The following is a 7,215-nucleotide window of genomic DNA, read 5'->3' on the forward strand; positions in this document are numbered from 1 at the left end:
AAGGCTTGCTTTGAGAGAACATTTGCCACAAACTAAACAGGAAAGAGGGTTCTCACCTGTGTATGTGTTTTGAACTGTCGCTTCTCTGAGAATCTTTGACCACAAACTGAGCAGGCAAAAGGTTTTTCTCACCAGTGTGGATTATTGTGTGTCTTTTGAAGTTTCCCATCTCTGAGAATCTTTGGCCACAAACTGAGTAAGAAAAAGGCTTTTCACCTGTGTGTGTTCTTGCATGTGTTTCTAAATTTACCTTCTGAGAGAATCTTTGGCCACAAACTGAGCAGGAAAAAGGGTTCTTACCAGTGTGGGTTGTTGTGTGTCTTTTCAAGCTTCCTTTCTCTGAGAATCTTTGGCCACAAGCTGAGCAGGAAACATTTTTTTTCACCTGTGTGTGTTCTTCCATGTGTTTTTAAGTTTACCTTCTGGGAGAATCTTTGAAATTCTGCTGGAATGTAATGGGGTCAGCTGGTCTACTATGGGGCTCATTGGTGCAGGGGAATGATTCTCGCCTAGGGTTCTTTGATTGCCCGGGTTAAACTCCCAGACGAGCTCTTCTTTGAAACACTGTTGTCTATCGTTGTGTGGAGTCAAAGTCAAAGTCAAAGTCAAAGTCAGCTTTATTGTCAATTTCTCCACATGCCAAAGACACACAAAGAAACCGAAATTTCGTTCCCCCCTATCCCACGGTGACAAGACATGGCTCACAACAGACAAACAAGTAAACAAGTATAACAAAAGCGTGCTGAATAAATAATGAATAAATAACACAACAATAAATAAATAAATAAATAAATAAATAAATAAGAGGAGCAGAAAAAAAAAGGAGCAAGTGCGCGTACAGCAGACATTCCCGAAAATAGCGCAACAGTGCCGCACGCTACGCAGAAGGGGGTAGCGAGTTCAGGGCCCTAACAGCCTGGAGAAAGAAGCTGTTGGCGAGTCTGGTGGTGCGGGAGCGCAGGCTCCTGTACCTCTTCCCAGAGGGCAGAAGGTCAAACAAAGAGTGAGCCGGGTGACTCACATCTCTGGCAATCGAGGTTGCCTTGCGGGCGAGATGGGAGGTGTAAATGTCCTTCAGGGAGGGGAGCGAAGCACCAATAGTCTTACCAGCCGTATTCACTATGCGCTGCAGGGCCTTCAAGTTCTGTTCAGTGCAGTTACCACCCCAGACAGCGATGCAACTGGTGAGGACGCTCTCAATGGTCCCATGGTAGAATTGTAGACAGGACTGCCTGAGGAGCACATGCACGCCTGAGCTTCCGCAGGAAGTACAGGCGGCGCTGAGCTTTCTTTGCCAGTGACGAGGTGTTTGCGGACCAGGAGAGGTCCTCACTGATGTGCACCCCCAGGAACTTGGTGCAGCTCACCCTCTCCACCACAGCACCGTCGATGATCAGCGGCAGGTGTGTTGTGTGACCCTTCCGGAAGTCAACAATGATTTCCTTGGTCTTATTGACGTTCAGCAGGAGGTTGTTGTCCCTGCACCACGTGGTCAGAAGGTCAACTTCCGACCTGTACCGAGTCTCGTCGCCTTTCGTGATGAGACCCACCAGAGTCGTGTCGTCAGCAAACTTCACTATGTGGTTGTCGCTGTAGGTCGCAGTGCAGTCATGCGTCAGCAGGGTGAAGAGCAATGGACTGAGCACGCAGCCCTGGGGGGCCCCCGTGCTCAGCGTGATGCTGGCGGAGATTTTGTCGCCAACACGCACCACCTGAGGCCTCTGACAGAGGAAGTCCAGTATCCAGTTGCAGAGGGAGGTACTGAGGCCCAGCTCGTCGAGTTTGCAGATGAGTCGCTGCGGCACAATGGTGTTGAAGGCAGAGCTGAAGTCCACAAACAGCAACCTCACATATGAGTCCTTTCTCATATGACAGGCCAATGTTACACAGAATGTACCATGGTCTGCAAGCTTTCTTTGAGGCTCGTTGGTCTAGGGCAGGGGTGTCAAACTCATTTTTGTCGCGGGCCACATTGTAGTCAAAGTTTCCCTCAATGGGCCATTATGACTGTCAACCCAAATAAATAAACGCCTCATATTATATACAGTATAAGCTACAAAACAAACTGACAAATAATTGCTTTTTCAAATCAGACTCGTGGAAACTTTTCACATATTTCAAAAATAATTTTAAGAAGATTCTTAAAAGTTCCGACAATTTGCAATGTTAGTATGACATAGATTTAATGCACAATTTGTCGTTGCGGGCCACAGAAAATGATACGGTGGGCCATAACTGGCCCCCGGGCCTCGAGTTTGACACCAGTGGTCTAGGGGTATGAATCTTGCTTTGGGTGTGAGAGGTCTGGGGTTTAACTCCCAGATGATCCCTTCGTTAAAACATTGCTGTTGATCAACTAGCCCCATTTCATCTGAGGTGCATGTCACATGGGCTGTCAATTGAAACGAAACGGGTTGTGTTCATTTACCTTGGGTCTCTTGAATCTGTTGTTTCGATTCTCATCACTTGAATCTGCCGTCATGTGTCATCCATTGCCCCACTCACCCTACAAGACTGTATCGACTGTAAACTTGTGTGGAAAACTGTCATTGTCCAAAGGAAGGCTGTTTAGCAACAGTGACCAGCAGACAAATTCATCAAAGTAATTTGATTATACCATAACCCAGATTCGAATGGAACACAACCATTAACCACTACACGATCATGGCCTGTATGCAGTAGCGTTAAATAAGTTGCGCATATTGGCCATGATCATATAGTGGTTAGTACTCGGCGTTGTGGCTGCAGCAACCCTGGTTCGAATCAGGGTCATGGCATACTCAAATAACTATGTGGAATTTGTCCCTTGCTCACTATTGCTGAACAGCCATCTTTTGGACAATGACGATTTTCCTCACGTTTGCGGTCGATAGCCTTAACTTGTAGGGCGAATGGCGCAATGGATAAAGCATCATGGCATATTCAAATAATGTCACCCATTTTTTTTGTTTGTTTTTCATTTTTGCAAAAGTGTTACACACAAGTTTATAAGCCACATATTCCTGTGGGGCTCGTGGAGCAATGGATAACGCATCTGTCTACAAATCAAAAGATTCCAGGACTCCTGGCCAGCTCACATACCATTTTGTGGTCAACATTAGCTATGTGTAATTTATGTGAACTTTTGGGTTGAAGTAACTCACAGACACTGTCAAAAAATAGTCTTTCCAATTTTGTCTGATCTCAAGTCTTAGGAATCATCGGATCTGCGTAGTTATTGGATAGTTCAACCAACATTTTAACATCGACATTCTTTCATGGTCTGCCTGGGTGTCGTGGCTGAAGTTCCTAGAGAAAAGACCCTAAACATGCAACTGCATATTGGCCATAATATAGCAATGAGGCGGCTGCAACCCCAGTTTGAATCTGGTTAATAGCAGAATAAACTTGTTGCAGTTATTTTTTATTCACCCTAAACAGTCTTACGTTGGACCATGACAAATTTACATACACACAAGCTTACAGAAAATGACAACTTCCCGTGGGGCTAGTGGCTTGTTTCTTGCTCTGAACAGACAGGCAAAACGATTCCTAGCATTTATTAATCACGTCCTAACCAATTCCTGTGTGTATGGGGGGGCAAAGGAACCAATCAGATGGCCCGAATCCATGCATGGCGGATGATGGCAGTGATCAACACAGATATTTGAGAAGTGAAATGAAGTTTATAGGATTTGCAGACAGTGTGCAATCATTATTTAAACAAAAGTAGGCAGGTGCATACATTTGGAAACTCCAACAGAAAAATGACAGCAATATTTAGTAGATCCTCCTTTTGCAGAAATAACTGCCTCTAAACCAGTGGTTCTTAACCTGGATTTGGTCAAACTCTAGGGGTTCGGTGAGTCGGTCTCAGGGGTTCAGCAGAGCCTCCACTGCGGAGGTCCGAACACACCAGATTTATAAATTCGTGATAAAGCATATCTGAACTGGTCTCGCAAAGGCAATAGCAGAAGTCACACCGATTTGCTGGTATGTCATTTGTCGTGAATTCATGCATTGTGTTGGTTTTATTCTTTCAGCAAGGTGGTGTTCATGCACTTCTGCATGAGTTCCGCTCTATTCTGGCCCAACTCTTTCGGTGCAGCCGTTGTACATATGATGACACTGGAAAGTTCTTGGCGAATTATCCATCTTTGCCTTTCATGTTCATCGGGTCTACCATTTTAATAGGTATCTACACTGTGTATTTGGATAGAGACTGCTGAAAGGGGAAGCATATATGCCGTTGGTGAGAATGGGTAGAGATAGACTCTTATTGTTCCTCCCCACGGAAATCTTTAGTAAAAGGCGAAAGATTTATTCCATCTGAAAAGAAAGAGAGATCTGATAATCTGGGTCAAAACGGGCCACGTCACTGCTGGTCTCACCAAATTCACAGGCGGTCTCACACTCAAATTGCAGCAACCAGTCCTTCTAATACAAACAATAGACGTTGATAGATTTACTATACTTACAAGGACTCAACCTAAATAGAAGGTTTAAACAAGTATTTTGTTTTCATTAATGTCTTTTTTACTTTAAACATCTTTGGCGCACAGGATTGTAGGTACCTTTATTACAGTTCGGGATGGGGGAGCTGCGGCTCGGCCCCCTTGAGGCAACTGCCAGGACAATCGAGGACACCTCCGACATCCATTTTTTTTTTTTTTTCATTGATTTTCATATTATGTATTACTTGTGTACTCTCTGCATCCATTATAACCTGGTGATCCTGAAAGGGGGATCCTTCCATCTGTGGTCCCTTCTCAAGGTTTCTCATTTTCCCCTGGTAGGGTTTTTTTTGAGTTTTTCCTTGCCCTTTTGGGAGCTTATGATCAGGGGATGCTTTGAGAATAATTGTCAATTTTGGCTATGTGAAGCCCTTTGAGACTGTTTGTGATTTAGGGCTATACAAATAAACTTGACTTGACTTGACTTAACTTGACTTGACCTGATCAAACCTTCTTTCAAACAGCGTCACCTATCGATTGGGCGTCTATTATGAGTATTGAAGGTAAAAACAGTTGTATGTCTTGGTACGTGTACTTTTGGTATGAGAGAATGGGAAATGATCCCATCTCTGTGTTTTATTTGAAAACGTGTGATTTCATAACTTTATTCAAATCGGGAAACAAAATACGATCGTAATTTCTCAAATGATTTCTCAAATTTCAGAAGTGCTCTATATCTCTCGTGTCGCAAATAATTGAGGCTTTTCTCGTTGCTGGCATGGTTTGGAGTGTAATTTACCTCCACTGTGATGGTGGCGTTCGATATTTGACATTTGAATATAAATCTGTCAATTTACTTTAGAAAGTAAATGTTGTTTTCTAGAAATCCATACTGAGATGTATGAGGAACAACAATCGGGCGTATTCTTAAAAAGACAGACCTACAGCCGACAAAAAGGTTTTGATACGTTCATATCATATGACGAGTCAGGAACGTGGTAATTCTGTCATGCGGTCGCGTTTATTTTTCCGGGTTTCGGTCTCGTCGATGTCGTAATTTTACTTCCGGTTTTATTTTGTCGTTCCTTCCGTTTCAGTTTGTGTTTCCTTCCTCGGTGTTGGTTGTCTTGTCTTCCCTGATCCCGATTGTGTGCACCTGCGTAATCGATACTAATTGTCATCACCTGTGTCCCCGCCCTTTTGTGTGTATTTAGTCCGTGTCTTCCCCTTGTCTTGTGCCAGTGTGTCTTGCCTCGTCCCGACCACCAGCGATCCCTTGATGTCCGAACTCTCTGAAAGAACCCTCCTTTTTGTCTCGCCACCGAGCGACGCTTTTGTTTGTGCCTTGGTCTCCATCGCCTTTTTGTCTCGCCCCAGTGCGACTCCTTTAGTTGGTACTTTTTGCTACGTGTTTTCCCTCGTAAGAGGCGTTTTGATTTGTACTTTTAGCCTTTTGACTCGCCTCAGTGCAACACCTTTTGTTTGTACTTTTTGCCACGTGTTTTCCCTCGCAAGAGGCGATTTGATTTGTACTTTTGCTCTGTGTGCTTGCTGGAATAAATCCAAGATAGAAACGACTCTGCATCCGAGTCCTTCGCCTTGTTCCCGGCCTGACAAATTCCATATTATTTTGCATTGACTAATTTGGTTAATACAGTTTAGCAAGCAAATGCACAGTTCCATAGTACAGTTAATAACATGCTCAAAAGCATTCAGTGTGTCACAGCACCGCAGACCTAAACTCCATGTGCGTACGACTGCGTGTGATTTTTGTTTTAATCAGAAAGACCAGGGGAGAGCGCGAACCCAGTCCACGACTGTTGTGTTTATACGGAGTAGAGATGAACGCGAATGCAACTTCTTTATTCAGCAACTTTTTATTTTCTCCCCACTCATGTCTTACATAGCAGTACAATGCCCCTGGCGCACCACAGAGCCCCCAACTGTCAACATTATTTGAGACCTCCAATAACAAACTATATAATATTATAGTTTCAACATACGATAATACCACATCTCCCTTTTTCCAGGGATCATAGGGTAGACTGCCTTTGTCTCGTCAGACCTTAGAGCAGTGGTTCTTAACCTGGGTTCGATCGAACCCTAGGGGTTAGGTGAGTCGGCTTCAGGGGTTCGGCAGAGCTGGTATGTCATTGCCCCGCCCCCGCCCCGCGACCCCCCCCCCCCCCCCCCCCCGCCCACGGATGGCTGAACACACCTGAATATCGTGTAAATTCGTGATAACGCATATCTGAACTGTTCTTGCAAAGGCAACAGCAGAAGTCACACTGATTTGCTGGTATGTCATCCCCCCCTATATAGAGGGGTTCGGTGAATGTGCACATGAAACTGATGGGGTTCGTTTAACTCGCCCCCCAAAGAGGGGTTTGTTGAATGCACATATGGACCTGATGGGGTTCGGTACCTCCAAAAAGGTTAAGAACCACTGCCTTAGAGGATTATTCTGCCTCTTGTGTAGAAAGGTCTGTTCCTAACTTTTGCCAAGGTCTTTCAGGGCACCCTGATGGCACGAGTGCCTCTTTTGGGTTGTGTCGCTCTTGTATGCATGTCCTGCAGTTCAGTACCATTTTGTTCACTTGCTGGCTGAGTCCCGGCCACCACACAGATTGACGTGCACGTGATTTACATTCCAGGACACCTAAGTGTCCTTCGTGTAATTTGAACAGCACGTCGTTCCTCATTGCGGAAGGTATTACCAGTCGTGTGTCCTTTAGCATCTTTCACTGTTAATGTGGCTCGCTCCGGCCAGTCATTTTTTAGC

At 44.8% G+C, this 7,215-nt stretch overlaps 1 non-coding gene across 1 annotated transcript; it reads right to left on the reverse strand.

The window, feature by feature from the left end:
- Positions 1-4,214: 4,214 nt before the first annotated feature.
- Positions 4,215-4,326, reverse strand: LOC125980245 (U5 spliceosomal RNA). Its single transcript, XR_007485560.1, has one exon. It is a non-coding gene; the product is annotated as a U5 spliceosomal RNA (small nuclear RNA).
- Positions 4,327-7,215: the final 2,889 nt, after the last annotated feature.

Source organism: Syngnathus scovelli, chromosome 13, assembly GCF_024217435.2.
Source record: "Syngnathus scovelli strain Florida chromosome 13, RoL_Ssco_1.2, whole genome shotgun sequence".
In the NCBI taxonomy this organism is placed as follows: domain Eukaryota; kingdom Metazoa; phylum Chordata; class Actinopteri; order Syngnathiformes; family Syngnathidae; genus Syngnathus; species Syngnathus scovelli.